The sequence below is a fragment of the Phyllostomus discolor genome, chromosome 10, assembly GCF_004126475.2.
Source record: "Phyllostomus discolor isolate MPI-MPIP mPhyDis1 chromosome 10, mPhyDis1.pri.v3, whole genome shotgun sequence".
Taxonomy (NCBI): Eukaryota; Metazoa; Chordata; class Mammalia; order Chiroptera; family Phyllostomidae; genus Phyllostomus; species Phyllostomus discolor.
In genome coordinates this window covers 50,619,863-50,646,707 of record NC_040912.2, presented here as the reverse complement: position 1 = coordinate 50,646,707, position 26,845 = coordinate 50,619,863, and the positions used below count along the sequence as shown (strand labels likewise).

The window sequence follows — 26,845 nt, the reverse complement described above, 5'->3', positions numbered from 1 at the left end:
ATAGGCTACTGTCATTATCTTAAATATTCCTACAAGCACCAGTGTTCATGGCAAAAGCAGAGACTCATGAGGCATTTAGTTAGTTACTTTTTAAGGGAAGATTGAATCAAATAAATGGCCAATGACAACAGCAGCAACCCATCAAAAGTGATGTTCCCAAACTAGGAATCTTCTCTAGAGGGTGTATGTTTGTTATGGTGTCAGTTGATGGAGCAGAAAAGTTAACAGAGTGGAGCTGAAATGGGAGGGGACTGTCATAAAGCACACCCTCTTTTACGAGTTCTTAAAAGTAGGTGCTATTTGATAGCAGGGCTAGTAGATCCAGGAGGAACCTCACTTAATTATGAATGGCAATAGTAATTAGTAGGATGTGTGAACTGTTCTGCAGTGACTGAAATTTCATTCAAGTTTCCTTTCCCTCCTGCTGGTTTCCTTCTGCTTTGTGGAAGGAGGTCCCAGGACTTACTGCCTGGTTATGAAATTCAAGTCTTGAAAAATATATTATAAAAACCCAAGATTTTCCTTGGGGTATTAATCTGTCTAGTTAAGAAAGACTTATTTTAGTTGTTTCTTTCCCAAAGAGGCGGACAATTAGATATAAAATGAAAAAAAAAACCCTACATGATTGCCTCTAGCCAGAACATGTGACCTGCTGCCATGGAAACATCTCTGTGATCAGAGAAATGATGACAAAGCATAGTTCACATAAAGCAGGTTCTTTGCCACATGCATAAGGTTTTATCTTCCCCACCTCCAGAATTCTCAACCATGTCAATTGTACTGGAATGTCTCCAAACATCTATAAAATACTGATTAAAATAGATACAATGGTACTATAAAAGAAATTTGTTGTCTTTATTGTATCTGCATCTTACCTCCTAGGACTGCATTTGTGGTTTTATTAAAGCAAATGTGTTATCTAAATCTCCTATAGCAATCCTTGCTAGAATAAGGTGAGTATTTTGATCATGCTGGACTAGAGGGATGGGCTCACTTTGCTTGCTGGCCCTGTCCTGTCATGAAAGAGTCATTTTTCTGGGGTGCAGAAAACAAAAGAAATGTTTCTGAAATGTTTGCGGAGTCTCTCAGAGAAAAAAGAAACTCCATGGCAGAAATATAGCCAGAGATGGCCACTGTAAAACACACTTGAGGGTAAGAAAAACGACATAAGAGAAACCACATGGAAGCCACTGAGCCCTCTCATGTCCTCTTTATGGGCAGAAATTAGGATATGGGATAACCACTTAATTAAGAAGCTTTCATTATCTCCTTTGTCGCGCTTGTCAGTGCATCCTGCTCTGCACCCCTCTGCTCTGGTGAGGTCGTCAGCCGCTTCCCCCTCCTCAGCACACCTACTGCCACAGCTGAGCCCTCTTCACCAGGGTGACTCCTCCACGGAGCACCCTCTAACATTCCCTCCCAACCTTTTCCCTAGCAATTGGCTGTAGGTGGACTGAATGGTTTTTCTTCTCTCTGTGAATACCTTTCGTATTTATTGTATGCCCTATTACAAACTAGTATAAAATAGTTTCCATTTTTTAACCCTCTGCTCAACAAATCCTTTCATTACATTTATTCTGGTTTTCCCCTCCCTTCATCCTGCCTTCTTCACTTACTGTTACATGTATAAATGTCTTGCCTCCCAATTAGATTTTTAGGTTGCTGTGAACAGGATTGGTTTTTCTATCTGTCTTTTGGCTAGTCTAATGCACAGTGTGATGTTTATATACATAGTGGGCTTGCCTTAGCTTGGGTTCTCTGGAAAACATAGTCTGAGACAAAACTTACATAGAAGAGCTTTTGGAGAAGGTACAATTTCAGAACAGGTATACAGTGATCCCTCACCTATCTAGGGAGTTACATTCCAGAGACCCCCAGAATAGGTGGAAATCCTCAAAGTAGTGGCATTATATTTATTTTATTATTTGTATATATTTTCAGGCTTTATAAACCCTTCCCACACTCCTATAAACCTTTCCCACTCTCTTATTAACCTTTCTCACACTCTTATAAACACTTCATATGCTCTTAAACACTTTCTACACTCTTAAACCTATGTGATTTTAACAACATATAAAATTCTATATGGGTACTCACCAGTGAAGTATACAGTCATCCCTCACTATGTTGCGGTTCACTTATTGCGGCTTCACTGTAACAACTTTGATATAGCAAGGGACGACTGTAGTGAGAGAAAACAGGAAACCAATACAAGATAACATGTTACCAAGATGCCCATAGCTTCTTGTGCTATGATATACATTTTCTTATAGACAGGTCTTTGGAAGCACTGTACCTCACAGTAGTTTGTCACAGGGAGAAAAGGCAAAGAATTGATCATCTGCGTCCTTCTTGTCTTCTGTCTTTAATTGGCCAAGGTTACCCCATTTTTTAAGTTCCTGTTTCCAGATTGTGTTACCCAGCCCCTCTGGTGTGGGCTTCCCCAGATCCTATCCCCCACAGCTTGGTGCTTCATGGGATTCCCGAAGTGGAGGGTGGAACCAGAGCCTCCACAATACCAGTTAAGGTGGACTAGGGTGCCAGGGCTGCTACTGCTCATGCCACATGCTCATAACAGAGCCAAAGTCAGAGCTGGAGCCAGAGCGGTCACCTCAGGAGAGACTGAGACAGCTGATGGTGTTGGAGACACGGTGGCAGCAGGAACAGCAACTGTATGGAGTCCAATAGAGCACACAATAAATAGATGTTGGATGAACAACTAAACATAATAAATGTATAATAAATATTTACTCACTTTTGTTGTTTAATTGCTACCTATATTTTTACCTTACTAATACTATTGGGAGATACAAAGGGAAATTTAAGGGTCAGCACAAAATAAATATGTAAGTATTGAGAGATCAAAGTAGAGGAAGAATTAAAATGTGTGAGACCCAGCAAATTAATCAAGGAAGGCTTTCTAGAGAAGGTGAGTTTTGAATTGTCTTTTGAAGGCTGTAATAGTAAGGATTTATATATAGGAAGGAGTTTTCTGCAAATGTCTCTTGGAATCTTAAAACCTGAGCAAAATGCCAGGTTTGGGGGTAGATTTTGGACATCTGTTAGGATAGTTTAGTTTCAATGCTTTTTAAAACATTTAACAACAGTCTAGAATATTGCTATTTTGGCTTATGATCCAAACTTTGGCAAAACCCAACATTGTTTTTTGCCTTTGAGATTGGAAAAATTAAAGTGTTTAATGTGGGTAGAAGTAGAGAAATAGTTTTCTTATACATTATTATAAGTGTGTAAATAATCACAGCATTTTTGGAAGTCAGTCTATATTTCTTTACCAAAAATTTAAATCCAAATAAATTATTGACACAAATTCCATTTTCTTTAATATATATTTACATGATTATCCATTTCAGTTTTGTTTCTAATAATGCAAGTGGGTTCAGATGAAGTATCTATTAACAGTGGAATTGATAACTAATGAAATGTTTCTAAAATGGTTGTGGTGTTTCTCAGAGAAATAAGACATTCAGTGGCAGAAGTATAACCATAGAAGGCCACTGTAAAAAAACATTTAAGGATAAGAAAAACCACATCAGAAAACCCTAGTTAAGCTACATTTTTGTGTGTCTGTTAAAAGATGCAGACCCATATGGATTGGTATGGAAGGATCTCAATACACATTGTCACACTGAAAATACAAGTTGCAAAAGAGCTTATATAGTATCAGCCCAGTGGTATAAGAGACAACAAAGAGCAACACTTTAAAGAAAATTCCAAACAAAGGATTGGGACATGAAGGATTTTTTTTTCTTTTTGTTCTGTTTGCTGCTGCATGTATTACCTCATCTAAGTTTAAGAGGGAAAAAAATAAACCTTAAGGGTATCATCGTTCAAATAAGAACAAAGTTTATCTCCCAGAAAGGGTCAGAGCAAATTTTAATATTAATGCTTCAGGATAAAAAAATTAAAAAGATAATTGAAAAAGAATCCATAGGTAGTTCTGTACCAATGACATTTCTAAGAACATTTAGAATGAGGAATTTTTTTATTAATTGAAGAAAAAAATGCCAACTAATTTAAAGAGGCCTTTTATAAGCTAAAGTAGCAGAAAGATGGAAAAGAGTATCAAAAATTAGAATATAATAATTCCATTCATTGTGGAAGGAAAAAAATTAATAGACTAATACTGAAAACAATAAAATTTTGATTTTACTTTGTAGATTAGGAAGTTTTATGTGGACAATATGAAAGAATTTATGCAAATTGTTTTGTTCTAAGGATGGCATTGCAAATGAGGGATTTATTTTTGTTTTCTAATTCTAACTTAAATACTGACCCTAGGTAGGACTAGTAAAAAGGAGAAATGAATCAGTTTCGAAGATTCTCCATGGTCCATGATTGGGGATCAGATACATAGCCTCTCCTTCCAGGATTGCTGTGACAGGAGACTCACCACCCAGTACTGTTTAACTAAAATCTACCTTGGGGGAAGGTTTACTTCTAATTCAGGGAATACACTTTAAAAATCAATCAAAACCCAGTCCCCACCCTGGACCAATTAAGTCCCTGGGAACAAGGCTCAAGCATTAGCGTGTTTCAGCGAGTGCCTCAGGGAGCTTCAGGTACAGAGAAGATTGCCAACCCCTGTGCTTCTGGCTGCCTGTCCTGTTTATAAAGAGCACTCTCATGTTTCACCTTCAGGTCTTCTCCAAGAAATTACCCTCCAGTCTTCATGTGAAATAGCTTGTAACATTTTAAAGTTCTGTATAATGAGTATCAATTTATAATGGAAATAACTATAACAGGGCTTTTCTTTGTTAGAAATTATATGAAATACAGTTGTAGTGATAAGAATCATATTACCAGGAAACAGACCAACATTTAACCATGGGTTATTTAGTATATACACATTGGCTTCTATTTTCATATCCGTACTTTAATGAAGTTTGTTAACTTGAAATCCAAGGTCTACTCAGTTGCAACATTTGGATTAAATGCACTGTTAAGGGTATGGATTTGGGAGTTTCCTGAATCAGAAATCCCTGTACTGAGCAGGCTTTTCTGAATCTACATCTGTTTTTTAAAGCGTCAGCATTCTGCTTTTTGTACTGATTTAAAAGCCAACCCAGGGCAGAGGTGGAAATAAGTCAAAGGTGGGATATATACAGCTTTATAATAGAAAGATATAATAGGACAGATATAATTTTTTGGTGTCAAGTTTGGTAGTGAGAGCTAGAGATTATGATATGGATAATTTTAGAATCTATGTTTCTTCCCAAAGTCTATGATACTCTTTTATCTTGCAAAACAAGGTAAACATAGCCCTGTGTTCACAGTTTCTATGGAGCATGAGGATTGCTTTTGCCTCAGGAAATTTTGTTGAAGTTGAATTTCTCACTGCTGAAATGAGAGTCCATCCAGGTTTCTCATAAGGGGATGTTCAAACACCCAGAACAATGTGTATGTGTGTGTGAGGGGAGTAAGCTGGGGCATTGTGGCCCTCCTGAAACAGAATCGCTCTGGGTTCTGCTGCTCTGGGTTCTATTGCCCACTGCCAAAAGAACTATGACTTTCAATGCCAGAGTCTTATGAAAAGAAAAGGAGCTATTTTTTTCAAAAGTTATGTTACAGAACAGGCCCAAGGGGGGTGTACAATATACTATTACTGAAAGGACCCCCCACTAGGTTCGCTATGTCCACCAGCAGAGGAAAGACATCTCTCGATGCCAGAGATTTGTGGAAAGGAAATATTTATTTAAAAGCTATACAGACTTAGAGTAGTGACTAAATGTTCATTAAAATATTAAAGTCCTTTAGGATACCCACAAATGCACACAGTCCTTTCTTCTCCCTCTGCCCTAGTCTGGGGTACCATATCTCAGGAAAAGAAGTAGAAGTCCATGATTTGGGCTCCCAGCACCGTCAGCTGTGTTGCCACCACAATCTCCAGTTAATCCAAAACCATGTGGCACCTTCTCATGGCCCACCAACAAGAGTCATTTCACCCCTTTTCTTCCAAGCAAAGTCTCTCCTGCTTCCTAAGCCTCATGGCAAAAGGGAGCACCCAAAACTGCGGGATCCCCACTCTGCCAAAGCCGAGTAATTCTCCCCCACATGGCTCCCGTGCCTGGGTTTAAATCTTCCTCTGCACGCCCATTTTCAACTCCTCCCACAATCGGTTATACCTGCCAGTATTCCCATATTCTTTCAGCTTTACTGGGCTACCATTGTGAGTATGGGCAGGTGTGGCCCCATGGCATGGAGCCAATCTTCTAGCTTTCATACGGTCGTTGTAGCCAGGGTGAGCTGCCTCCCAGTTACATCTTGGATGGAAGTCACTTCCATCTCCCTGGCTCAAAGCATGGCCACAGCTATTTAACATAACTATGAAACCAGTTAAAGATTATAGATTTGTTAAATGACCATTCTAGAGGTTAGCTGCAAAGCTGTTGCTATACAACACAGCTCCCAATGGCCCTGCTCCATGCGTCCCATCCCCCAACTCATCCCCTTATGGGGGTGGTGATGGCATCCTATATATTTTTCTAGTATTTCCTGGATCCCTTGAGTTCTGGACCCCATTCCAAATCCCCAATTCCAAATTTGGGGCCCCCCTCTTGGCTGCACCCTGTTACAGTTATACAGGATTAAAATGGTAGAATTTTTCAGTTAAATCCCAACCCCTTAGAATAAAAAAACACGCACAAACACCCACAGTCCTGCCTCCCCTTGCCAGACTAGGCCAGTCAGAGGTACCTTTTCTCAGAGAAAGAAATAGAAGTCAATAGATTAGCTAGGCATATTCCTGTTTCAACATTCCAGCTTCTCCCAGTTGTCTGTGCTCTACTAGGCTCCTGATCTTAACCCCAAACCACATGGCCCCTCCTCATGGTGGGCTGGTGGGGGTCCTTCTGCATCCTTTCAAACTGTCTGGCCAAGATCCCCTTCTCTGCTCCCAAGCTGCATGGTTAAGAGAGCATGGATGCCCTACACTTGGGTTTAAATCTTGGCATAGATCTTCCTCTGTAACCCCATTTCTGACTCCTCCCACAAAGGATTACACCTGCCAGTATTCTGGTTACTTCTGCCTTTCTCAGCTGCCATTGTTAATCTGGGCAGGTGTGGCCCATGACGTGACATGGAAAACCACCTTCCTGCTCCGCACAGGTGTTTTGGCCAGGGGACCACCTCCCAGATGCATAGCAGTTTAGAGTCAGGAACTCCTGTCTCCCTGGCTCCAGCAGGCAGGCACAGCAATTACCATTACTAAAACATTGGCCAAGTTTTGTGTGTGTGTTTTTGTTTTTTAAAGATTTTATTTATTTATTTTTAGAGAAAGGGGAAGGCGAGGAGAAAGAGAGGGAGAGAAACATCAATGTGTGGTTGCCTCTCGCATGCCCCGCCCACCAGGGACCTGGCTTGCAACCCAGGCATGTGCCCTGACTGGGAATCAAACTAGCAACCCTTGCTTCACAGTCCAGTGCTCAATCCACTGAGCCACACCAGCCAGGGCCAAACATTGACCAAGTTTTTTAGACATACAAAGTAACCCTCAATAGCCTTACTCTGCTTCTCCTTTTCCCAAGTCAGGTTAGTGGGGGACTTTCCCATTTGGGGGGGACCTCGATATTCCCTGTTATACTCCCACCAAAAAAACTGGTTTCTGAATCCCAGATCTAGGCATTGGGATGAAGATGGGGTGACCTGGTTCTCAGGCCTGGAGACAGGTGATCTGAGAAATGTATTTGGGGTTGAAAATGGAACTGAAGACTGATCCAGGCATGGATCTTAGAGAGGCTCTGAAGAGAGACCAACAGTGGGTGTCAGATAGCTGTGCACGTTTGGGGAAGGAAGTGTCAAGAGGAGCCCCAGTTTTTAGTATGAGTGTAACTGTCAATCTTGGTTTAGTAGGAGGAAGCTGTGTAAGGCATTGAGCTGAGGTTAAGTTGTAAGTTGATCTTTTTATTTTCTGTAAGGGATATAATCTATTTCATCCATTTCAACTGAGGAAAACACAAGTTCAATATTGCTTAATTTTAGCTAAAGCGGTGATAGTGACCAGCAATCTGGAAATCATACCTTTTCCAATTTTACATTTTTTTCTTAATACTCTGCATACACGGACTCTGACCTTACTCTTGAATTACTACTTGGTATTGATTCATTCATTGTGACTAAAGTGGTCGTATTCAGCTCAGCAACCTGACTCTCCATGTTGCCTTTTCATCTGGCCAGTTGTTCTGCATTTGGCCTCACTGCAAGCAGCTCTCCAGACAAGCCACACTCTCAGTCCACACCCAAAGTGCATCAATTATCTGTGACTTCAGTTTGTGGTGCCTTATGGAGATCGGCAGTCACAAGGAACTGTGTTAGCCACAGTTCTGTCCCCATTACCACACACAGTTGTTCTACTTAACTTAGACCATTTCTTTCTGAATGAAGAGGGTCGGTTTCATTTCTTTTCTTCAAATCCCTTTCAGAGAGTGCTCAGCCTTGGTGAGTAATGAAACCCTATGCTCCATGGCCCATGTCCAGCTGGGTGTAGTTCCAAACTGTACTCAAAGCCAACACTAATTATGTTAAAAGTTTCTTAATAACAGAGTAAAGACATATGACTGAATATTGAATATTAATTTTCTCTAATAAGAGGGATTGGTTATTTTATTATGATGTGAAGCTGTGTTGCTATCTATAGATGGAACCTTGGCATAAAGCCTCAAATCAGGAGGGGATGATGGTGCCCTCTGGCAGGAAGCTTCTGATTTTCTGGGACAGCTATTCCTACATTCTTGCTAAAAAGCTCAGCTCATTGGCTTATCAAACAGAGAGTTTAAAACCTCCTGGATTTTACCCACTCTCATAGAGAATCTGTTACTGCTCTCTGGGGTCATAACAGCTTCATTTTTACATTTTCTGTGTTTAGTTTTCCTAGATAAATCAATGCTTAAACTAGTTTTTTAATTAATCTGATTTAAATCTACTTAAGAGAATGTTGAACTCTTAAAAAGTAGCAATTTTGCACATAAACATGATCCATGATATGCCTCGAATAGCACTTGGTACACAAGAGGCTCCTTAAAGTTTGATTAATGAATTATTACAAATTATTAAGGCAAGACTAAATTTATTTGCTGCATAGCACTTTTTAAAACAGCAGATTTTGTTACTTTGTACTTGAAAATGATGAAATCATTTATTTAAAAATATGTCCTTATCAATTTCATATTAATTAATTAATTTAATTTAACAAGATTAATTCTATATTAGATCAATGGTGGTTGGCTTTACATTAGGATCCCCTCTCAAGGCCAGTCAAATCAGAATCTCAGGTGTGAGATGTGGGCACCTACCTGTGCCCAGGTCTTAGTTTTTTAACAGCTTTATTGAAGAATAGTTAACACACAACAACTGCACATATTTAAAATGATCAGTTTTGATAAGTTTTGACCACCTGTGATACCATTGCCACACTAAAGATAGAGAACACATCATCTCTAGATTTTTACGTGCCAGCAAGGTTGAGAACTAATACAGTGGAGACTCAATCATAAGCTGTTCTTCTTTTTTAAAAAAAATATATATTTTATTGATTATGCTATTACAGTTGTCCCAATTTTTTACCCTTTACATCCCTCTACCTGGCATCCCCATTCCCTCCAGCAATCCGCCCCCCCTTAGTACATGCATATAAGTTCTTTGGCTACTCCATTTCCTATAGTATTCTTAACATCCCCCTGTCTATTTTGTACCTACCAATTTGTACTTCTTAATCCCTGCACCTTTTTCCCCATCCTTCTCCTTCGCCCTCCCAACTGATAACCCTCCAAATGATCCCCATATCTACGATTCTGTTTCTGTTCTGCATGTTTACTTACTTTGTTTTTTAGATGCAACTGTTGATAGTTGTGAATTTATTGCCATTTTAATGTTCATAGTTTTGATCTTCTTTTCTTATATAATTCCCTTTAACATTTCATATATTAATAGCTTGGTGATGATGAGCCCCTTTAGTTTTACCTTCTCTGGGAAGCAGTTTCTCTTCCCTTCCATTCTAAATGATACCTTTGCTGGATACAGTAATCTAGGTTGTAGGTCCTTGCTTTTCATCATTTTGAGTACTTCTTGCCAGTCCCTTCTAGCTTTCAAAGTTTCTTTTGAGAAATCAGCTCACAGTCTTATGGGAATTCCTTTTTGGATAACTATCTGCTTTTATCTTGCTGCTTTTAAGAGTCTCTCTTTATCTTTAACCTTTGACAGTTTAATTATGATTTGTCTTCACGTGGCTCTCTTTGGGTCCATCTTGTTTGGGATTCTGTGTGCTTCCTGGACTTGTATGTCTATTTCCTTCACCAAGTTAGGGAAGTTTTCCTTATTTTTTCAAATAAGTTTTTAATTTCTTCCTCTTCCTCTTCTCCTTCTGTCACCTCTATGATTCAGTGGTTCATACCTCTGAAGATGTCCCAGAGGATCCTTAGCCTATCCTCATTTTTTAAAATTCCTTTTTCTTTATGCTGTTTTGATTGAATGCTTTTCTTTTCCTTAGGTTCCAAATTTTTTATTTGATTCTTGGCTTCTGGGTGGTCTGGACTGGGGCTGGGATTCCTCCACTGTTGGTTCCCTGTAGATTTTTCTTTATTTCACTTAATGTAACCTTTATTTCTGCCTGAGTCTTTTTTTTACTGTTGAAGTACCCAATGAGTTCCTTGAGGATTCTGATAACCAATGTTTTGATCTCTGCATTTGATAGGTTGCTTATCTCCATTTCATTCAGGGTTTTTGTTCTGGAGTTTTGTTCTGTTGTGTCCTTTGGGTCATATTTCTTTGTCTCCTCATTTTGGCAACCTCCCTGTGTTTGTTTCTGTGTATTAAGTAGAGATGCTTTGACTCCCTGTTTTAGGAGCATGGCCTATTGTAGAAAAGCGCACCTATAAGTTGTATGGGGCAGAGCCTTAGGTAATTGCCAGACTAGGGCAACCCATGTCATCTCTCTGTGGCTCTATGTGGGGTAGGGCTCAGAGAGGGGACAATGCTGCTGCCTGGCCTCTGGAGTTTTGCCTGGGAGGAAGCTGTCTCTTGGTACTCACCCTGATGCCAGTCACTTCAATATTTCCCTGTATGCCACTGGTGCCCTTCCAGCAGTTGCTCTGTTGCTGAATCACAGAGATAATGAAAGTCCTAAGTACATTGTGGGCCCTTTAAGGAGGAGTTTCCTAAGAATCCCACAGTTTCCTCCACCACTCCAACCTCCACTGTTTTTTACAGCCAGAAATTATGGGGATTTATCTTCCCACCACTGGAACCCCGGGCTGGGTGGTCTGGCCTGGGGCTGGGATCCCTCACTCTTCAGGCATCCCTCCCAATTTTTATCTATTACAGGTGGATGTGGGACTTCCCATTCCATGTCTTTGTGCCTTCTACACCACTCTGCTGTGCCTCTCCAGGTCTCTCCACATGTCTCCATGTCTCCGCCCCTCCTACCCGTATAGATGAATGTGGCTTCTTTAAATCCTTGGTTGTTGGGCTTCCACACAGCTCAATTTTCTGACTATTCTGGGTGATATTTGTCTTGCAGACTAGTTGTAATTTTTTCTGTAGTTGTTTGAAGAGGTGAGGTGTGTTTACCTATGTCTCCATCTTGACTGGAAGTCTGTTCTCATCTAAGATGTAATAATAATAATAACAACACAAAAGAAAATAGTTACTGATAATTTCACAATCTAGCCCTTTGTTTCTTTTGAGACATAATATAACCACCTTATAACAAGAAGAAACATTATCATTTTTTAAATGTCAGGCTATCTATCAGTTTTTCCCCTAAACTCTCTTTCTGTCCTAGGAAGGACTGTCTCCACACATAGTCTGGGATTAGGAGCCAATTGGTTCATCTGTCCTTCTGCGATATGTTCACTGGAAAATTCAAGCTTTTAAAATAATGTGGGTTAAGAATCAGCCAATGCCTTTGATCACATGTAATGAAGCAGATGTACCCATTGCTAAAGTACAGATGTGTGGCAAATGAGAAAGGCAGGACTGGGATGGCAAAACGTGGGCCCAGGCAGGATATGTGCTGGTGCTGTCCTGAGCAGGCACCAGCCTGACACCCTGTCACTGAATAATGACCCACACAGTAATTGCATAAGAATTTTACTGGCTCTTTTTCAACCAGTGCTAGTAAAATAGTACATCTCTTGTAAATGATATAAAAAAGTCAGCCAAATAGAATAACATTAATGGCCAATACTATGAAATTGGTTAAATAAATATTATTTTTATATGGTAAATATAGTGCAGAAACTAAAACTGACTTTGTAAAATGTATAATTACTTGGGGAAATGTTCATTTTATGTTGTTAAGTGAGAATAGCAGGTTACTAAATCCATGCACACTGTATGATACAACTACTTCAAAAAATGTGTACACAGACCTTTGTACATAGAGGAAAAACAAAATGCTTGCAAGACAAACACCCAAATATTGACAATTTTTATTTCTGGTGGTGGAAAAAATTTACTTTTTATTTTTTAAAAAGCTATTATTTAAAAATAGCTTTAAAAGTAACTCAAAATAAAAGTAAACCCTTTCTAAAACAATCCAGTTAAAATGAGAAAAGAAAAGAAAATTAATTAGCATTCCGGCTTCAAACTAGTGTGAGTTACCCAATAGGCACTCACTAAATGTTTTTGAGTGATTAGAATAAATGACTGGAGCTAAGCAAAATAAACAAACCCCTGCTAAAGTTGGAACTAGTTCAATTGCTTTCAGAGTCGTCAAAACAGTTTTGTTTTGTTTATTCTATTAAACTCAAGTTTGAGGTTGCAAGGCATTTGTATTACAGTTGAAGTGTGTTGGCATTTCATTTCATTTTGACTGACTCCAACTGTTTTTAGTAAGAGGACTGGGCAATATGCAAATAAGCATGTTTCTGCACATGGGCTGTATGTTGCTTCCATTCTTGAAAACTAATTTCAGAGGCGCTTCAATCTGAAGGGTGTTCTCTCCCACATGGGAGAAGAAATGAAATGAGTCCACACGCTCCTTATGTTGAGGTAAAGGGGCCAAAGTAGAATAAGAACTCCATTCCTTATGTGTGTGTCCCTTCTACCAAGCTCTCTTCACTGGGCCTTGGCTCTGTCCACTACTTTTGCCACTTGCAGCTTCATCCTGTCTGTCTTTCCTTGTTGCATCTGTCTTCCCACCTTCAAATGTGCTCAGATCTCCACTAGCTTCTCTTGTGTGCTACTCCCTGGAGTTAGCATTCTATTCCTCTCCTTTCTTTCACTGCCAACATCTCAGTGGAATAGTTGGTAGTTACTGCCTGATCCCAGACAGGGGTACTTTCTTCCTCCTCTGAACCCCATGCACTTTATCAGTGGGAGTCCAGGCACATTCTTATCTTTGACACATTTCTCCCTCTACCTCCATTTTTTTAGGAACACAGCAGGCCCTGTGGGGATGGATTTCTGAGACTTCAGATTAAGAACATGCAAAGGTTTCTATAGGTTCCTGGCTTTTCCTGTGGAACATATTTCCACTAAGCACCTTGTGGCAGGTTGGGTTTTTTTGTTTTTTGTTTTTGTTTTTTTTTTTTTGGCCAGGGGAGAGGTTGCTTGTTTGTTTTACATATAACTCCCATCTAAAGTTGACTGCCTTTCCAACATTAACAAAGTTTTATTTCTCAGACATACCAGGCTCAAATCCCATCTCTGACGTGGACAAACTTTCTGACTTTGGGGTGCATTATTGGACTTCTCTGTTTTTCAGTACGCCCATGTGGAACATTGGTATAACAATGACCACCTTACAGCATTGTTGTGGGATTGAAAGAAGCCTTTTGCCCTATATGACAGTTACTCACTAAATTTGGTTTCTTTTGTACTGACTCCCTCTTTTAATACCTGGAAATAGGTTCAGAGTACTGCACTGAAGTGTGAGTGCCTAGCAGCCAGCAAATTTGTGCCACTCAAGCTGGTCCCAGCAGACTGCCAAATCACACTTCATGAGCCTCCCGGGCAGTCACTGCAATAACACCAACCATGCATGCCAAGGGTCTCCTCTCTCTGCTTTGCTCAGCCAGTGTGATCCATCCAAAGAATTGGAAATTGTAGAAAACACACATTGCAAGTATTAATGCAACAGGTGCTATTCATACACTGGAAGCTCTCAATGCTGTCAAGTCACTCACACCGCCATAGTCATGAAAGAGGGAAATGGGGAGCATCACATTTCCCTCTCTTTGTAGAATTGCCATCTTTTTCTTGTTTCTAGTGCCAGTGTCTTTTTACAGGATTAACAAGAGAAGAAAAGTTTTACTGCTCTGGAAATGGTAAAAAAAAAAATCCCAACCTTTCTAAACATTCTTCCTAACAACAAATTCATTAACTTCCTCCATATTTCTTTCAGGTGCACTGCTGTCAGAGTGTTTTATAACTTTCTGCCACCTGCCAGGCATACAGCCGTGGATCAGTAGTCACCTTCTGTGCCTCGGTTTTCTCCTCTGTTACATGGGGATGATAGGATCGCTCACCTCATTAAGTTGTTATCAGGACCAAAATTATGCCAGCCAGTTACAAAAGTAACTACTTGCACATGTTGCTTTGTAATAATTTAATTTGCATAAACAATGAATGGACCTATGGGCTATTGGAAGTAATGTGGACTAAGAATCACAGAGCTTGCCTCTGGGGTCCTGCCGTTGCCACTTACTAGCTGTGATGAATCATTGTGTAATCACATACTCATACTGAACCTTTCCTTCTCTCTGTAAAATGTTGAGAAAATACTTATGTTTCAGTATTAAGTGAGATTACTTCTGTGCAAAATAAACCAGAAAATGCCATATAGCACAAAATAATATTATGTCTCATCTTTGTCTTTGAGCTGCTGAGTCTCAGTCATCTTTGTGTTTCTTGTGGCCTCCAGGGTAGTACCTCCCCTCTAGTAGAGCTAAACAGTATTTGTTGAAAGAATAGTTTAATAATTCAACACAGCTGAGAAAAAAGAAGCATGCCAAGAAGGCCTCTGTGTGGCCACCAGAGATGGTATGAAGCCTACACATACACTCCTGGGAGTGCTGGAGTATCCAGTTAGAAGCAGTGAGAATGGATTTGGTCCCTCCAGGCAGGCACACTGACCACCATGGGAAACTGGAGCTTGGCAGTCTGACCATAATGGTGGAGACAGAAAAACTGAGACAAGCAGGCATGAGAACTTAAAAAGCCATTCAGTGAGGTGCTTTTAACTGTAAGGAGAGATTCAATGAGGCTTCCTGAAAGATAAATTAGACAAAGCAGTTCAGATCTTTGGAAAAACAATTTCACTTTGGCAAGAATACACCAGGTGAGTTAACATGACAGATTCTCCTAATTTTCATGATTGCCTCAGGGAAGGATGAAGCTAAACTGGCTCTGTTTTTGCAATATGTTTCTCGAACATAACTTCTTGGCCTAATGCACAGGTAATTACTCTAATACAAAGTTCATGTTGCCAATTATCTCAACTATGGCCTAATTTTCTCTAATGGTCCTAGAACCTAATTCTCCTAGGTTTTGCAATCTCTACCAAGTAAATGTTAAAACCTTTGTTTAGTAAATTAATTGCTTGGTCATGTCAGTTTATATAGCTATTTATATCTTCAGGATGATTTGAAGTCAGTTTGGAAAGTTGGTAATTATTAATTTTACGTAATGACTTTGACACTAAAATAAATTCATTTAAATTTATTGACTATTTGGTTTTCACTATTTTTATGCCACTATTAACTCTGTGAAATAGCATCCAATTTAATGTTTTTATCACATGAATATTAATCTAGATGGTATGCTTACCTAATTTGTAGATAACATGAAGAGAAAAGACATAAAACATATTTTAGAAGGGAAGAATTGAGAAGCTAGAGTTTTCAGCAGGTTAGAACCCTATTCTAAAAAGGTAAAATATTAGTGTGGTAAAAATAAAGCCTTTATTAGGTTCTAACAGAAACACCTACAAAAAGATAAGGGAGATATTGTCGTACTGATATGCAGCAACAGGATCAGCTGGTAAATGAGGTGCTGTAATTTTAGTTCATATGTATTACACATTTGAGGTTGTAGAGAACAGATCCACTCAAAGCACCATCAGAAGAGCAACTTACCAACACAGCATCCCCGTCTGGATCTGGAAAGTGCAAAGTTATTGGGGTCATCAGAAAATATCAACGGGAAGTTAAGAGGCAACTTCAGGGACCGCCTCCTCTCTCTCATGGTATCTCTTTGGCCTTTCTGAGTACCTCTCATATTTAGTAGGTTTTCCTGTGACTCCTGATATATAGGAGATATTAAACCAGAGAAAGCTGGTTTAATTGGCTTAATTGATTATGATTCCTTTTCTGGGGCAGAGACCTTTGCACAAGTCACCTCATGTGTCATCCACCAGACTCTGTGGGACACCCTTGAGTCAGGTGCTGGCCCCTAGTCTCGTCAGTGGCCACCTGTGCTAAAACAACAGCTTAGCCCTGCTTTTCATAACAGTGGGCTGTGGTAGGGGAAGTTCACACTAGAATGCAAATCTGGATATATTTCTAAGGGCCAGAATTGGGGCCAATGGGTGAAATCTATAGGAAGAGAGATTCAACTCCATACAGAGTTCTCTAAAAATGCAATAGGCCATAGGCACTAGAAGGTTGGATACTGTGACCTTTCAGGTCTCTTCTAGTTCCCCAAATTGTGTGGTTTTTAAAAAAATCACTCTTTTGTTTCTCCCCAGAAGTGTCTAATGAAAGCCATCTTTCCCCATTATTATTGTTATAACAAGCCATGAAGATAATTCTGCCATAGTATAAGTAGGATATACCTATAGTATCAGAAATAGTAATACTTTTGCATTAACCTCTTAAATATATGTCATATGTGGAATATTTATAAATTAAATTTTATTATGTTTAATAACAGTATTTTATATTTTTACTTTTATTTGTTGATTTTTAGAAAGAGGGAGAGGAAGGGAAAGAGAAAAGGAGAAACTTCTATTTGTTGTTCCACTTATTTTTGCATTCATTGGTTGCTTTTTGTATGTGCCCTGACTGGGGATCAAACCCATAACCTTGGCGTATCGGGATGATGCTCTAACAAACTGAGTACCCAACTAGGGCTAATAACAATACTTCAAAGAAAGGAAATTATCTTAAATAATGTAAGTGAAATGAGGCAGCAAACTACAACAAAGATATTTCTCTAAGATAACTGAAGATGAGTGTAAGAATGTTTGGTGATTTTTTTCCAAATGAACTGTAAATGATGTTCCAGAGATATCAGCTAGGCTTTTGCACTCATATGACATGATGGGCTGAGTCATTTAGGGCAGATTTCAGTGATGGCTCTTCTGATAGTGCCTGAGCTGAAGTCTCCAAAATAGTATAATTAAATCCTAGCATTCAAACTCTACTAATTTAGAAGTGTGTGTGTATGTGTGTGTGTGTTGTGAAGGGAGAAAGGTGAATCTTCTTACAAACAACAGAAATTAGTGATTTAATCTGAGAAAATCTGAAAGCACTGGGAAGACTCCAGAATACTTGTGTTTTCACTACCAACATGGAAATGCATTGTGACAAATGAATACAAAGCAGGTACAAGGGCATAGTAGCCTTGCCTCCAGCTGCCTGTTAGCTGCATTCCCTCAAGGCAATTTATAGTTAAGAGAGAGAGACCAGCTTTGTAAAAATTCTAGTTCCATTATTTTGGAGACAAGGCTAAGCTCTCTTGGCTTCAGTTTCCTTTTTATAAATTGGGGATAATAACAGTACTTAGGTCAGAGAGTTCTTGTGAGAATTAAAGCACTTCTTAGCACAGTGTCTAGCTCACATGAAATGCTCAGTAATTTAGCTACTAGGGTTATTTTTATCTTTGTTATTTCTTAAGGGGTGGGAACCCTGAGGGTAGGCTCTCCACTCCCCAGGCAGAGGCATCAGAAGTGGCTCCACCACTTCTGATCATACCCAGTCCAGTCTGAAGTAGAGTTATGTCCAGCTCTAGTTCATGATCCCACTTTGTCCTCTCCAGAGGACTGGATTCCACTCTGGAATTTGTTCCAACCTTGCATAAGTCACTATACCTCTCAGACCCTTAGTTATGGGACCTCTTTTCTAAAATTTTGAGTGTTACCTTGTACAAAATGTGTAGAAAAGACAATGTTAGAAGTAGACAAGTTGTTGAAAAGCATTTCTGACTTTCTCTATTTTGAAAAAAAAAATGCCTATACTTGGGTTCCATTCTACTGGTTGAGGACTTTTTTGGCATGTGAGGGAGCAAGCTATCGTTATTTTTTAAAACCCCTCCCAGTGATGTTAATGTGCCCATGAGGTTGAGAAGCACTTAGCAAGTCCAAGGTCAGACTGTGAGTGGTGGAATCATGTCTGGATCTCCTGGCTTCTGCTCTTCTCACTACTGAGTGACCCCAAGTTCTGGTTTCAAAGAGGCTCTCTAAATGATTCTTTCTGTAACTTCCTCCCTTTCTCAAAAAAGGGAGGTATTAAATAAGCACAGTATTCAAGCACTTCTGTTTGTTGGCTTATTTTTAATTAAGGTTTTACTCTGTATAGTTCTACTCCAACTTTATGCTTGTTTTTCTTATCCCCAGTTGCCTCTTTTCTCACTGCCTTCAAAGGTGCCTCTAAAATGTAATTGTATTGCTGAATTCCTCTCTGACATCGTCAACCTTGATCAAATACTTGGTCTTCATTGTTTGTTCTTTTCAGACTGTATTGGATTTTTCCCACCCATGGCATGGATGTTTATGTGATTATAAAGTATAGTGTATTCCCATGAAGTATGAGAGTAGAATAAGATCAGGTGCCTTTTTTACTTTTTGATTTACATATACAGTGTTTCCTACTATTTAGGGGTAATTCAGACCAAAATGTAATTGGGATTATGCTACTTTTATCTCATTACCTGTTGCCATTAAATTACTTAAAGTTTCTTTGACATTGATGTCCTTAAGTACAGTAATTCCTGGTTCAACTTAATCATGGAATTTAATATGTATTAAGTTCTCCTTGTCAATTGTAGTAGGATAATAGAATGGAATCTCAGTTAATAGAATTAACTAACCCAAAACAATTTTTCACTGTTCTGTGGTGTTTTTTTTTTCAGGAATCTGTGATATTCTTCCTCAGCAACGCCCACCCCTGCTTGCTGAAGACCCACCAAGCTGCTGTCAGCTGTTGGCATCAACCTGAGAAAAAGACAGCTTCAAAAATCAGGGAAATGTTCAGGAAACTCTTGGCCCACTAGATCCTCCAAAGGTAAGAACCAATCAATCCTCCTTTTGTATTTGGAAATCTGAATCAGCTGTTTTGTCTTCTGAAATATACTTCTTTAAAGTCGAGTGGATAGATGATTAGGTTATTGAAAACTCTCTATAAAGAATTGGAAGTTTTTCTTTATTAGGAGAATTTTTTAGTAGTTATGAAGGAAATCAATTGGCTATTTTGACCAAACAAATTTATTTGAGATTGTATTTCTGACTTATGAAGACCTATTGAACACACACGTACATGCACATGCACACACACCCTTACCTTAAAAAAATCAATTAACATTTCCTTGAATTGTTAGGAATTCAAGAGAAATTTATTACATACAGGAGTGCCCCCTTATCTATAGAAGTGTTCCAGTGGATCTCCAGTAGATCCCTAAAACTGCAGATGGTACCAAATCCCATATATACTGTTTTTTCCTATGCATACATACATACATACCTTTTCATTTAAAGGAAGTGTGTAACAGCTCTTTGGCAGATCTGAATGGCCAGCATCTTGCACTTTGGGGCCATCAGTAAGTAAAACAAGGGTTGCTGGAACACAAGCACTGAGATATGGTGATATTCGATCTGTAACCATAATGGCTACTAAGTGACTAGTGGGCATGGATACAATGGACGAAGGGATGAGTCACATCCGGGGAGAGACAGATGGGGATGGCATGAGATTTCATCATGCTATTCAGGGCCACATGAAATTTAAAACTTATGAATGGTCTATTTCTAGAATTTTTGTATATATTTTTGGATCATGGTTGACTGTAGGTAACTGAAATTGTGGAAAGCAAAACTGTGGAGGGGGGCTACTATGTTTGGAGTCTACATCAGCCTTCATATCTACCTTACCCTTCTTTCTAGGATTGTTTTAAGGCTCAAACAATATAAACAATATGAAAGCACCTTGTAAATCCATGAAATATTATTTGTGTAAGTAAGAAAAATAATTAGCATTTCTAAACAGTTATAACCCTCCAAAATATTCTTATACCCTCTTATCTGTTTTCTTAAATAGTTTGATTCACTTTAACTTGATTCAATAAATTTTGCCAGAGTTTCAAGAAGCAAAGGTGATAAGTACCTACCTTCAAGGAATAGCTGTCAAATGCAAGAGACATACACATAAATCAGTATGCTTAACTCCAATATGATCAAAGTATACTAAGATTATATTAAGAAATGGAAAAGGCATCAAATGGAACATGAGGCCAGAGGATTGTGTATAAAGAAGTCTGTCTGGAGAAGGTGACCCCTGAGATGGCTCTTGAGAAATGAATAGGAGTCAACCTGCTAAAGAGCAGGGGGATAGAGGAAGGCATTGCAGACAGGAGCAGTGTGATTGGGGTATGAAACCCACATGTGGAAATAGTAAGTTGTACCAGGCATGGGGTATGTGTGTAAGCACTGAGGTGTTTTGGGCTCATAATCATTAGCATTGTAGGTATGTTATCCTGGAGAGAATATAGAGGTAGAGCTGGAGGTGAGCAAGATTGAAAGGAGGAAGATTCATTTGTAATGATTTGGGGAGAAGATGGGAGGGCTAGAACTGGTAGAACCATAGAGGAACAGAGAGAGAGAGAAATGCAAAAGAGCTGGAAGGTGTTGGATTTGGTGATAGTCTGGACACTGGAATTGAAACCATGTTAGGACTTGAAATTCTGAGGACTTGGGAGTCTGGGTACTGGAATTGAAACCATGTTAGGACTTGGGATTCCAAGGTATCTGACTTGGGTGACAGGGAGAATGATTATACCATAAAGGGGATTTAGGAAGAAAGAGGACTTACTCTTGGGGAGAAGAAAACTTTGAGGCATATATGTAACATTTAGGTAGAATGTCCATTGGCAGTTGGAAGTATAAATGTGAAGTTTAGGGCTAGAAACATTGATTGAGGAGATGTAGGCAATGGTTAAACATATTTTTTAATTTTTTATTGTTGTTCAAGTACAGTTGTCTACATTTTCCCCTCACCTCTCCCCCCTACCCCAGGGATCTCCACCTCCCACCCTCAATCGTACTCTCCTTTGGCTTTGTCCATGTGTCCTTTATACACAAAGTTGATTTTGTACATAAGCCTTCAATATTATTTATTCATATACTTAAAAAACAACTTACCACATTCTCAATTTCCATTTCATTTTGATATTACCTATCATTTCATCTATTTGTACTTGTTGGTCTTATTTCTTGGCATAATAAATTAAGATTTTTCCAAGGAACATGTGATAACTTTTTTAGTTTGATAAATGTAAATTTAAAACAGTACTTAAAAAACAATGTAAACCCTAAAATTTAGAAGAGTTATAAGCCAGTACTATTCTCCATTTTAATTCATAGTAGACACAGACGTTAAGAAAGTTGCTTTGCTTTCCAAAATATTGTTCTTTTTCTGTATGAATCATGGTTTCTTATCAATTCCTCACTTTCATTGCTCTGCCCAGGATTTGAACATTGCATATGGGAGACTAAGCAGGATCTTTCTTCATTCATCAGCGGAATAGTGCCAGGATTTCCCCACAACTTTGGGTCTTCCCAGCATCAACCCAGAATGTCATTAAGGGAGCCTGTTAAACAGAGGCTGCACTGTTTGAGATCAAGTTTACATAAGTTAGTCAATTGAAATACATTACTCAGAGGCTTCTTTGAGGAAATGTCATGGGGAAAATTTTTAAATTCAAATAATACTTACAATAGTACTGTTTTGAGTGAATTTTATTAGATTACTGTGGCCTTCCTGACCTTACTGACATTTTTTAAGACCTGTTGTAGAATTGCAAAATGCTCCTTTTTATAGTGCACTTCACTACCATCTTTCCTCCAAAATTCAAAGATCAGCTAAACTCTCACTTTCATTTTCATATACAAGAAAAATAATGTGAAGAAGAAATAACTTACTTAATGGTAACAGCTGAAGCCAGAGCCCTGGCCTCTTGAAAATCATTCTGCCCTTTTCACTTCATCATTTTTTCTCTTATTCCAAATCTTTATTGAACTGTGAAGTTATCTGTATGTCCTAAAATAGGAAATTGAATTAAGGAAATCCGTTCATACTGATGGCATTGGCCTTGGCTATTGACTCTTCATTCAACAAACAGATTTTGCATTAGTAATTTTGGCTCTGATAAAGCTTTTATTATTTTAAACTTTGACATGTATTTTGTTTTCAGCATCTTCTACTTATCATACTGGTTAAAATGAAGGATTGGAAGACAATCAAAACCACCTATGTTTAGGATATAGTTGAAAAAGGGCACTCATCCCAGCACCCATCATCATGCAGTTTCCCCCAGTAGGTACTTTCAGTACCACTGTATCAGGTGCACTCATGAAGAGTGCAAGTACTAGCTACACAACCCAATGTCATGAAACATGCTATTTTTTTCAGTTTTATTTTCCAATTTAAATAAAAGATAACTTTTACACATAAAAAGGCACTGAACAATTACTATAAATAACATTCTTAAGCACAAGATAGTTCTGATTTGCTCAAATACATTAAAATACCCCATGAATTTTATGTATAAAAGTGTATGGAAATGCTGAGTTGGTGTAAGTTAGAATGATGTCACATGCATGCAAGTTGTAGGTGGTCTCAAGGATAATGAATTGTTCTCTGAAATTCACAGAATGGTCAGTCATTGCTGTGAAACCAGTGGGCTGTAAGTCATCAGGATGCATAGCACAAAGCATGATTCACTCATCCCAAAAGCTGCCAGTAACAAAAGGGGTTTCCTCTCATTTCTCTCTAACACAAGAAATATGTCTCCCTGATTTGATATCTTTCTTTTTCTTCTTCCTCTTTTTCGGGGAGGGTGGGTTCTTTTTCTGCTTCTTTCATCTCTGTCTGTCTTTTTCCTATCTAACTTATATTCTCTGTGTGATAGATACATACTAATATGATGTCTCCAGAATGTAATACCCGTGGCAGTTTGCATTTATGGAACTGGCTGTGGAAGCAGATGAGACACCCTTCATTTGGTGAGGGGTGAGAGCTGTGGGAGGCATTGTCTGACATGGTTGCCCTATGTATAACTTGACTACTTTGGGCAGAATGACAACATGAACAGGGATGGACAGATAGGGAGTCAGTGAACACAAGATGGTATGGCTGGTAAACAGCTTTCACCACTGTTGTCTAGTGGTGGTGTCTTCTTCTGAACCATCTTACCATGGCCAAAGTGCAAAATGTAGCAGTAGTGGGTGGCTGCTCAGAGTACCATTAGGCTACAAAATAACGAATAGAGTTTATGTTGGCTTGGAGCTGCCACTTACAGGTATTAAGAATTTGAAAGAGTAATTAAGACTGCCCTTCTACCATGTGGTTAAAGCACAGAATGCTGCTGGAGGAGGATTGTTCAGGGGAAACTCCTCTTAGAAAGAAGCGGACTTCCGGCCAAGATGGAGGCATAGGTGGACGCACCATACCTCCACACACAACCAAGATTGGAACAACAGCAATTTAGAAACAGAATAACATCCAGAACTGACAGAAAATTGATCTGAATGGAAGTCGGACAACTAAGAAGTTGACATAGACCCGTTCATCCACACCAGTAGGAGGGATGGAGACAAGCAGCCAGGCACGGGTCACAGCGTGCAGAGAAAGTTGGGCGTGTAAGACATCCAGGGGTGTGCAAGACCACAGCGGGTGGACCCTGACCCTGGCCAAGGGGTGGCAACTGGCAGACCCAGTGAGGTGACGGTTGTAAAGCAAGGCAGTGCGTGCAACCCAGGATCCCAGCGCTGGGAAATAGAGCCTTGGGACACTGATGGAGGATACCTGTGGGAGTTGAGGTGCACAGAGAGACACCCATCCTCACAGGAGAGGTCCTTGGAAGGTTCCATGGCATGCACAAGCCCACCCACATGGGAATTGGCACCAGAGGGGCCCACTTTGCTTGGGGGAAGCAGCAGAAGGGACTGAGGTCCCACAGAGAACAGAGCAACCACCATTGTTCCCTCTCAACCCCGTCCCCACATACAACGTCACAATCCAGCAACTGGTGTGCCCAGCCCTGGTGAACACCTAAGGCTCCGCCCCTCACTGTAACAGGTGTGAACAGACCCCCCCCCAAAAAAAAAGAGAGAGAGAAAGAGATGGCTCAAACAGAAGAAAAAATCAAAGCCCCAGAATCCATCCTTTTAAGCGACCAAAAGATAGCCAACCTATCAAATGCACAGTTCAAAACACTGGTGATCAGAAAGCTCACAGAATTGGTTGATTTTGGTTGGAAATTAGATGAACAAATGCACGCTATGATAAGAGAAATGAAAGAAAATGCACAGGGAACCAATAGTGATGGGAAGGAAACTGGGACTCAAAAGAACAGACTGGACCAGAAAGAAGAAAGAAACAACCAAACAGGAAGGAATGGAGAAATAAGAATTAAAAAAAAAAAAAAAAAAACGAGGAGAAGCTTAGGAACCTCCAGGACATCTTTAAATGTTCCAACATCCAAATTATAGGGGTAACAGAAGGAGAAGAGGAAGAGCAACAGATTGAAAACTTATTTGAACAAATAATAAAGGAGAACTTCCCCATTCTGGCAAAGGAAATAGACTTCCAGGAAGTCCAGGAAGCTCAGAGAGACCCAAAGAAGTTGGACCCAAGAAGGAACACACCAAGGCACATCATAATTACATTAGCCAAGGTAAAATTGAAGGATAGAATCCTAGAAGCAGCAAGAGATAAGGAGACAGTAACCTACAAAGGAGTTCCCATCAGACTGTCAGCTGATTTCTCAAAAGAGACCTTACGGGCAAGAAGGAGCTGCAAAAAAGTATTCCAAGTCATGAAAGGCAGGGACCTACATCCAAGATTGCTCTATCCAGCAAACTTTCATTTAGAATGGAAGTGCAGATAAAGTGCTTCTCAGATAAGGTCAAATTAAAGGAGTTCATCATCACCAAGCCCTTATTTTGTGAAATGTTAAAGGGACTTATCTAAGAAAAGAAGAAAAAAAAACATGTATAGTAAAATGACAGCAAACTCACAATTATTAACAACCACACCTAAAACAAAACCAAAAGAAACTAAGTAAACAACTAGAACAGGAACAGAACCACAGAAATGGAGATCACATGGAGAGTTATCAATGGGGAAGTGGGAGGAGGAGAGAGGGGGAAAAGGTACAGAGAATAAGCAGCATAGATGGTAGGTAGAAAATAGACAGGGGGAGGGCAAGAATAGTATGGGAAATGTGGAAGCTAAAGAACTTATAAGCATGACACATGGACATGAACTAAAGGGGGGAATGTGGGTGGGAGAGGGTATACAGGGTGGAGGGGAATGAAGGGGGGACATGGGAAAACTGTAATAGCATAATCAATAAAATATATTTTAAAAAAGAAGCACAAATTGGTAGGTACAAAATAGACAGGAGGATGTTAAGAACAGTATAGGTAATGGAGCAGCCAAAGAACTTATATGCATGACTATGGACATGAACTAATGGGAGGGGTTGCTGGAGGGAATTGGGGGACTGGGTGGAGGGAGGCAAAGGGGGAAAAATTGGGACAACTGTAATAGCATAATCAATAAAATATATTTTCAAAAAAAAAAAGAAAAAAAGAAAAAGAAGCCATAGGTGAGTTGCTAGGCAACACTTTTGAAATGGGCAGGAAAATGTATTATCCTATGCCTTTCTTGTAGTGTGGGATTTTTTAAAGAAATGGGAGAGGATATGCTGAGTCATCAACTTTTGATATAAATTCAGTCATATTATAGAGGTCATAGGCTGTATCAGCAGTGTGTGGGCCATTTTTGGTGGAGGACAATGATAATGGATTTCTAATCAGATAATGTCCTGCTACTTTGAATTTTCACTTTCCACTGCCTTTTGTTTTGAGTACTTTTGATATTATTCTTGATTCAGGTTTATTATTAACTTGTTAAAATCTAACTTCTGCACTAATATCTTGCTGCTCATGTTAAAATGAGAATGGTGACCAGAGAATTTATTTTTGCATTTGTTAATAGAATAGCAAGGCAGCACAATATGAATTAATAACTCTCCCTATTTTCCCATAATGTAAGCTGGTTTCGTTATTCCTGGGGATCTATTTCAAATTCATGCCCTAATAAACCATTCTTGCTAGCTGTTGTCTTTCTTGCATTTTAAAAGCTTCTACATAATGGATAAATAGATTACTATCAATAATAAATCATTTTGATTTTAAACTTAAAAACATTTTTGATTGTCCTCATTATAAAATGGAAAACGAAACAGAACTTCCTCTTCATGATTAATTTGTGCTTTTTTCTGTCAATAACCATCCTGAGGCAATTGTCTTTTTAATGTTTTAGAAAATAAAATATATGAGGAAAGATTGAGGATAAAACAAATTATTGAGGATGCAGAACTACTAATAGGGTTTATAACATCTTTCATTTAAAGGACATATATATTATCATTGACAGAGCTATTTAAAATGACATTATCTACTTGGGTAATAATTATCTGTTACCAGTATTTTAGGTTATTCTCTTTTATTTCCCCTCTTTGCTATCAAACTTGCCATGTTTTGTTGAGAGTCATCATATTAGTGTGTTGTATGTGACACATAAAAGGGACAGATACAGAGAGAACAAGA

At 39.1% G+C, this 26,845-nt stretch overlaps 1 protein-coding gene across 16 annotated transcripts in view; it reads left to right on the top strand.

Moving 5' to 3' along the window:
• Positions 1-26,845, top strand: part of NRCAM (neuronal cell adhesion molecule) — a 312,085-nt gene that overhangs the window by 47,698 nt on the left and 237,542 nt on the right. For all 16 annotated transcript variants that reach the window (XM_028525406.2, XM_036010793.1, XM_036010803.1 and 13 more), the window contains exon 2: positions 19,087-19,238. The gene's annotated coding sequence lies outside the window, so the exon portion shown is untranslated. The remainder of the gene's footprint in view (positions 1-19,086; positions 19,239-26,845) is intronic.